The sequence below is a fragment of the Arachis stenosperma genome, chromosome 6 (assembly GCF_014773155.1).
Source record: "Arachis stenosperma cultivar V10309 chromosome 6, arast.V10309.gnm1.PFL2, whole genome shotgun sequence".
Classification (NCBI taxonomy): Eukaryota; Viridiplantae; Streptophyta; class Magnoliopsida; order Fabales; family Fabaceae; genus Arachis; species Arachis stenosperma.
In genome coordinates, this window is record NC_080382.1 from 18,981,536 (window position 1) to 18,988,230 (window position 6,695).

Consider the following 6,695-nt stretch of genomic DNA (forward strand, 5'->3'; position numbering starts at 1 on the left):
TCTTTCTAGAGGTTTCTCCGGCCTTGGATGCCATAAATGGTTATGGAAAACGAAAAAGCAATGCTTTTACCACACCAAACTTAAAAGGTTTGCTCGTCCTCGAGCAAAAGAAGAAAGAAGAGAGTAGAAGAAGAAGAAATGAGGGAGAAGGGAATGGCTTAGTGTATTCGGCCAAAGAAGGGGGAGAAGTGGTGTTTAGGTTGTGTGAAAATGAAGGAGTGAAGAAGGGTATTTATAGGAGAGAGGGGAGATGGAGTTCGGCCATGTATGGGTGGGTTTGGGAGGGAAAGTGGTTTGAATTTGAAGGGTGAGGTTGGTGGGGATTTATGAAGGATGGATGTGAGTGGTGAAGAGAAAGATGGGATTTGATAGGTGAAGGGTTTTTTGGGGAGAGATATTGAGGTGATTGGTGAATGGGGGAAGAAGATGGAGGGTGGTGGTGGGGTAGGTGGGGGTCCTGTGGGGTCCACAGATCCTGTGGTGTCAAGGAAAAATCATCCCTGCACCAAATGTTGCTCAAAATCACGTTTTGAGCCATTTCTGGCGTTAAACGCCGGGCTGGTGCCCATTCCTGGTGTTTAACGCCAGGTTCTTGCCCTTTTCTGGCGTTTAACGCCAGTCTGGTGCCCCTTTCTGGCGTTAAACGCCCAGAATGGTGCCAGACTGGGCGTTAAACGCCCAACTGCTAGGCTTACTGGCGTTTGAACGCCAGCAACATCTTCCTCCAGGGTGTGCTGTTTTTCTTCCTGTTTTTCATTTTGTTTTTGCTTTTTTCATTGATTTTGTAACTTCTTATGATCATCAACCTACAAAAAACATAAAATAACAAAAGAAAATATATAAAATATAATCATTGGGTTGCCTCCCAACAAGCGCTTCTTTAATGTCAGTAGCTTGACAGATGGCTCTCATTGAGCCTTACAAATGATCAGAGCAATGTGGGAACCTCCCAACACCAAACTTAGAGTTTGAATGTGGGGGTTCAACACCAAACTTAGAGTTTGGTTGTGGCCTCCCAACACCAAACTTAGAGTTTGACTTTGGGGGCTCTATTTGTCTCTGATTTGAGGGAAGCTTCTTCAAGCTTCATCTCCATGGTGACAGAGGGATATCCTTGAGCCTTAAACACAAAGGATTCTTCATTCACTTGAATGATTAGTTCCCCTCTATCAACATCAATCACAGCCTTTGCTGTGGCTAGGAAGGGTCTGCCAAGGATGATGGATTCATCCATGCACTTCCCAGTCTCTAGGACTATGAAATCAGTAGGGATGTAATGGTCTTCAACTTTTACCAAAACATTCTCTACAAGTCCATGAGCTTGTTTTCTTGAGTTGTCTGCCATCTCCAATGAGATTCTTGCCATTGCTAAACCTGTTTCTTCCACCATTATTATTATTGAAACCTTATTGAGGTCTCTCTTGATTCTTCCATGAGAAATTTGGGTGATTTCTCCATGAAGAATTGTAGGTGTTTCCATAGGGTTCTCCTAGGTAATTCACCTCTTCCATTGAAGGGTTCTCAGGATCATAAGCTTCTTCCTCAGATGAAGCTTCCTTAGTACTGCCAGGTGCATTTTGCATTCCAGACAGACTTTGAGAAATCAAATTGACTTGTTGAGTCAATATCTTGTTCTGAGCCAGTATGGCATTCAGAGTATCAATCTCAAGAACTCCTTTCTTCTGACTAGTCCCATTGTTCACAGGATTCCTTTCAGAAGTGTACATGAATTGGTTATTTGCAACCATTTCAATCAGCTCTTGAGCTTCTGTAGGCGTCTTCTTCAAATGAAGAGATCCTCCAGCAGAGCTATCCAAAGACATCTTGGATAGTTCAGAGAGACCATCATAGAAGATACCTATGATGCTCCATTCAGAAAGCATGTCTGAGGGACATCTTCTGATTAATTGTTTGTATCTTTCCCAAGCTTCATAGAGGGATTCTCCATCCTTCTGTCTGAAGGTTTGGACTTCCACTCTAAGCTTACTCCATTTTTGAGGTGGAAAGAACTTTGCCAAGAAGGCATTGACTAGCTTTTCCCAAGAGTCCAGGCTATCTTTAGGTTGTGAGTCCAACCATATTCTAGCTCTGTCTCTTACAGCAAAAGGGAATAGCATCAGTCTGTAGACCTCAGGGTCAACCCCATTAGTCTTGACTGTGTCACAGATTTGCAAGAACTCAGCTAAAAACTGATGAGGATCTTCCATTGGAAGTCCATGGAATTTGCAATTCTGTTGCATTAGAGAAACTAATTGAGGCTTAAGCTCAAAGTTGTTTGCTCCAATGGCAGGGATAGAGATGCTTCTCCCATAGAAATCGGGAGTAGGTGCAGTAAAGTCACCCAGTACCTTCCTTGCATTGTTGGCATTGTTGTTGTTTTCGGCTGCCATGTGTTCTTCTTCTTTGAAGAATTCGGTCAGGTCCTCTAAAGAGAGTTGTGCTTTGGCTTCTCTTAGCTTTCTCTTCAAGGTCCTTTCAGGTTCAGGGTCAGCTTCAACAAGAATGCCTTTGTCTCTGCTCCTGCTCATATGAAAGAGAAGAGAACAAGAAGATGTGGAATCCTCTATGTCACAGTATAGAGATTCCTTGAGGTGTCAGAGGAAAAGAAAAATAGAAGAAAGAAGGTAGAAAAATTTGAACTTGATTAGATAGAGTTCGAATAGTGCATTAAGAAGGAGTAGTACTCCATAAATAGAAGGATGTGGGAAGAAGGGAAGAGGATTTTCGAAAATTAAGTGAAAAATTTTTAAAAAAATATTTTTGAAAAACACTACTTGATTTTCGAAATTGAAAGTGGAAAAAAAATCAAGTGATTTTTGAAAAAGGATTTGAAATTAGAAGTCAAAAAGATTTGATTGAAAACTATTTTGAAAAAGATGAGGTTAAGAAGATATGATTAGTTTTAAAGAGATGTGATTGAGAAGATATGATTTGAAAACAATTTTAAAAGATATGTTTTGAAAACAATTTTAAAAGATTTGATTTTGAAAATTAGTGACTTGCCTAACAAGAAAAGATATGATTCAAACATTAAACCTTTCTCAACAGAAAAGGCAACAAATTTGAGATGTTCAATTAAATCATTAATTGTTAGTAAGTATCTTTGAAAAAGGAAAGAAATTGATTTTGAAAACATTTGATTGAAAAGATATGATTTGAAAAAGATTTGATTTTGAAAAACTTTGAAAACTTGAAAAAAATTGATTTTGAAAACAAAATCTTCCCCCTAGCACCATCCTGGCGTTAAACGCCCAGAATGGTATACATTCTGGCGTTTAACGCCCAAAATGCTACCTCTTTGGGCGTTAAACGCCCAACCAGGTACCCTGGCTGGCGTTTAAACGCCAGTCTGTCTTCTTCACTGGGCATTTTTGAATGCTCAGCTTTTTCTGTGTAATTCCTCTGCAGTATGTTCTGAATCTTCAATTCTTGGTATCATTGACTTGAAAAGACACAAATTAAAAATATTTTTGGATTTTTAATAATCAAAATGCAACAAGAATCAAATAACAATGCATGCAAGACACCAAACTTAGCAGTTTGTATACTATTAACACTATATGAGACGCATAAACACTCAAGCCAAAAGAATTCAAAGATCAGAGTAAGAAATCATCAAGAATTACTTGAAGATCCTTAAGACACATGAATGAATGCATGCTATTGACACCAAACTTAAGATGAGACACTAGACTTAAGCAAGAAACATCAAATATTTTTGGTTTTTATGATTTTGTGATTTTTTTGTGTTTTTTTTTTTCGAAAATTAAGTGGAAAAAGATATCAAAATTCTTAATGAGAATTCCAGGAATCAGTGCAATGCTAGTCTAAGACTCCGGTCCAAGAATTAGACATGGCTTCACAGCCAGCCAAGCTTTCAAAGAAAGCTTCGGTCCAAAACACTAGACATGGCCAAAGGCCAGCCAAGCCTTAGCAGATCACTGCTCCAAAAGCAAGATTGATAAAAATCATCAAGCTCTTGTGATGATAAGTTGAAACCTCGGTCCAATGAAATTAGACATGGCTTCTCAGCTAGCCAGATTTCAACAAATCATCATGAAACTCTAGGATTCACCTTCAAGAATTTCGAAAAAAAAAATACCTAATCTAAGTAACAAGATGAACCGTCAGTTGTCCAAACTGAACAATCCCCGGCAACGGCGCCAAAAACTTGGTATGCGAAATTGTGATCACTACTTTGTCCATATTCAAATAATCCCCGGTCATGAACTCCAAAAACTTGGTGCTCAATCCCATGGCATTACACAACTTCGCACAACTAACCAGCAAGTGCACTGGGTCGTCCAAGTAATACCTTACGTGAGTAAGGGTCGATCCCACGGAGATTGTTGCTATGAAGCAAGCTATGGTCATCTTGCAAATCTTAGTCAGGCAGACTCAAATAGATATGATGATGAACGAAAATAACATAAAAGATAAAGATAGAGATACTTATGTAATTCATTGGTAGAAACTTCAGATAAGCGCATGAAGATGCCTTCCCTTCCGTCTCTCTGCTTTCCTACTGTCTTCATCCAATCCTTCTTACTCCTTTCCATGGCAAGATCGTGTAGGGTTTCACCATTGTCAGTGGCTACCTCCCATCCTCTCAGTGAAAGCGATTGGCATATGCCCTGTCACGGCATAGCGGAATTCAGCTGTCGGTTCTCGGTCAGGCCGGAATAATATCCATTGATACTTTTGCGTCTGTCACTAACGCCCCGCCTGCTAGGAGTTTGAAGCACGTCACAGTCATTCAATCATTGAATCCTACTCAGAATACCACAGACAAGGTTAGACCTTCCAGATTCTCTTGAATGCCGCCATCAGGTCCTGCCTATACCACGAAGATTCCGATTAAAGAATCCAAGAGATATTCACTAAGCCTCAGATGCTTGTAGAACAATAGTGGTTGTCAGTCACTTTGTTCATGAGTGAGAATGGTGATGATCCGTGACAATCATCACCTTCATTAAGTTGAAGAACAAGTGATATCTTGGACAAAGAACAAGCGGAATTGAATAGAAGAACAATAGTAATTGCATTAATACTCGAGGTACAGCAGAGCTCCACACCTTAATCTATGGTGTGTAGAAACTCCACTGTTGAAAATACATAAGAATAAGGTCTAGGCATGGCCGAATGGCCAGCCTCCCAATGATCTAAGATAGCATAAAACGAAGATAGCTACCAAAGTCTTCGATTAAAATACAATAGCAAAAGGTCCTACTTATAGAAAACTAGTAGCCTAAGGTGTACAAAGATGAGTAAATGACATAAAAATCCACTTCCGGGCCCACTTGGTGTGTGCTTGGGCTGAGCAATGAAGCATTTTCGTGTAGAGACTCTCCTTGGAGTTAAACGCCAGCTTTTATGCCAGTTTGGGCGTTTAACTCCCATTTAGGTGCCAGTTCCGGCGTTTAACGCTGGAATTTCTTGAGGTGACTTTGAACGCCGGTTTGGGCCATCAAATCTTGGGCAAAGTATGGACTATCATATATTGCTGGAAAGCCCAGGATGTCTACTTTCCAACGCCGTTGAGAGCGCACCAATTGGGCTTCTGTAGCTCCAGAAAATTTACTTCGAGTGCAGGGAGGTCAGAATCCAACAGCATCTGCAGTCCTTTTTAGTCTCTGGATCAGATTTTTGCTCAGATCCCTCAATTTCAGCCAGAAAATACCTGAAATCACAGAAAAACACACAAACTCGTAGTAAAGTCCAGAAAAGTGAATTTTAACTAAAAACTAATAAAAATATACTAAAAACTAACTAAAAGATACTAAAAACATACTAAAAACAATGCCAAAAAGCGTACAAATTATCCGCTCATCATATGGCTAGGAAGGGTCTTCCAAGAATGATGGATTCATTCTCCTCCTTCCCAATGTCTAAGATTATGAAATCAGCAGGGATGTAAAGGTCTTTTACCTTCACTAACACGTCCTCTACCAATCCATAAGCTTGTTTTGTTGACTTGTCTGCCATCTCTAATGAGATTCTTGCAGCTTGTACCTCAAAGATCTCCAGTTTCTCCATTACAGAGAGTGGCATAAGGTTTATACCTGACCCCAGGTCACACAGAGCCTTCTCAAAGGTCATGGTGCCTATGGAAAAGGGTATTAAAAATTTACCAGGATCTTGTTTCTTTTGAGGTAAAGTTTGTTGAATCCATGTATTTAGTCCACTAATGAGTAAGGGAGGTTCATCTTCCTAAGTCTCATTACCAAACAACTTGGCATTCAGCTTCATGATGGCTCCTAGATATTGAGCAACTTGCTCTTCAGTTACATCTTCATCCTCTTCAGAGGAAGAATAGTTCTCAGAGCTCATGAATGGCAGAAGGAAGTTCAATAGAATCTCTATGGTCTCTATATGAGCCTCAGATTCCTTTAGGTCCTCAATAGGAAACTCCTTTTTGTCTGGAGGACGTCCCATGAGGTCTTCCTCATTGGGATTCACGTCCTCCTCCTCCTCTCTAGGTTCGGCCACACCAAGTAAGGTTATGGCCTTGCACTCTCTTTTTGGATTCTCTTCTGTATTGCTTGGGAGAGTACTGGGAGGAGTTTCAGTAATTTTCTTACTCAGCTGGCCTACTTGTGCCTCCAAGTTTCTAATGGAGGACCTTGTTTCAGTCATGAGGCTAAGAGTGGCCTTAGATAGATCAGAGACTAAGTTTGCCAAGCTAGAAGGGTTCT

General features: G+C 40.3%; 1 non-coding gene across 1 annotated transcript; it reads left to right on the plus strand.

Moving 5' to 3' along the window:
- Positions 1 to 1,877: 1,877 nt before the first annotated feature.
- LOC130938361 (small nucleolar RNA R71) lies at positions 1,878 to 1,985 on the plus strand. The gene has a single exon (XR_009069530.1). It is a non-coding gene; the product is annotated as a small nucleolar RNA R71 (small nucleolar RNA).
- The last annotated feature ends 4,710 nt before the right edge of the window (positions 1,986 to 6,695 follow it).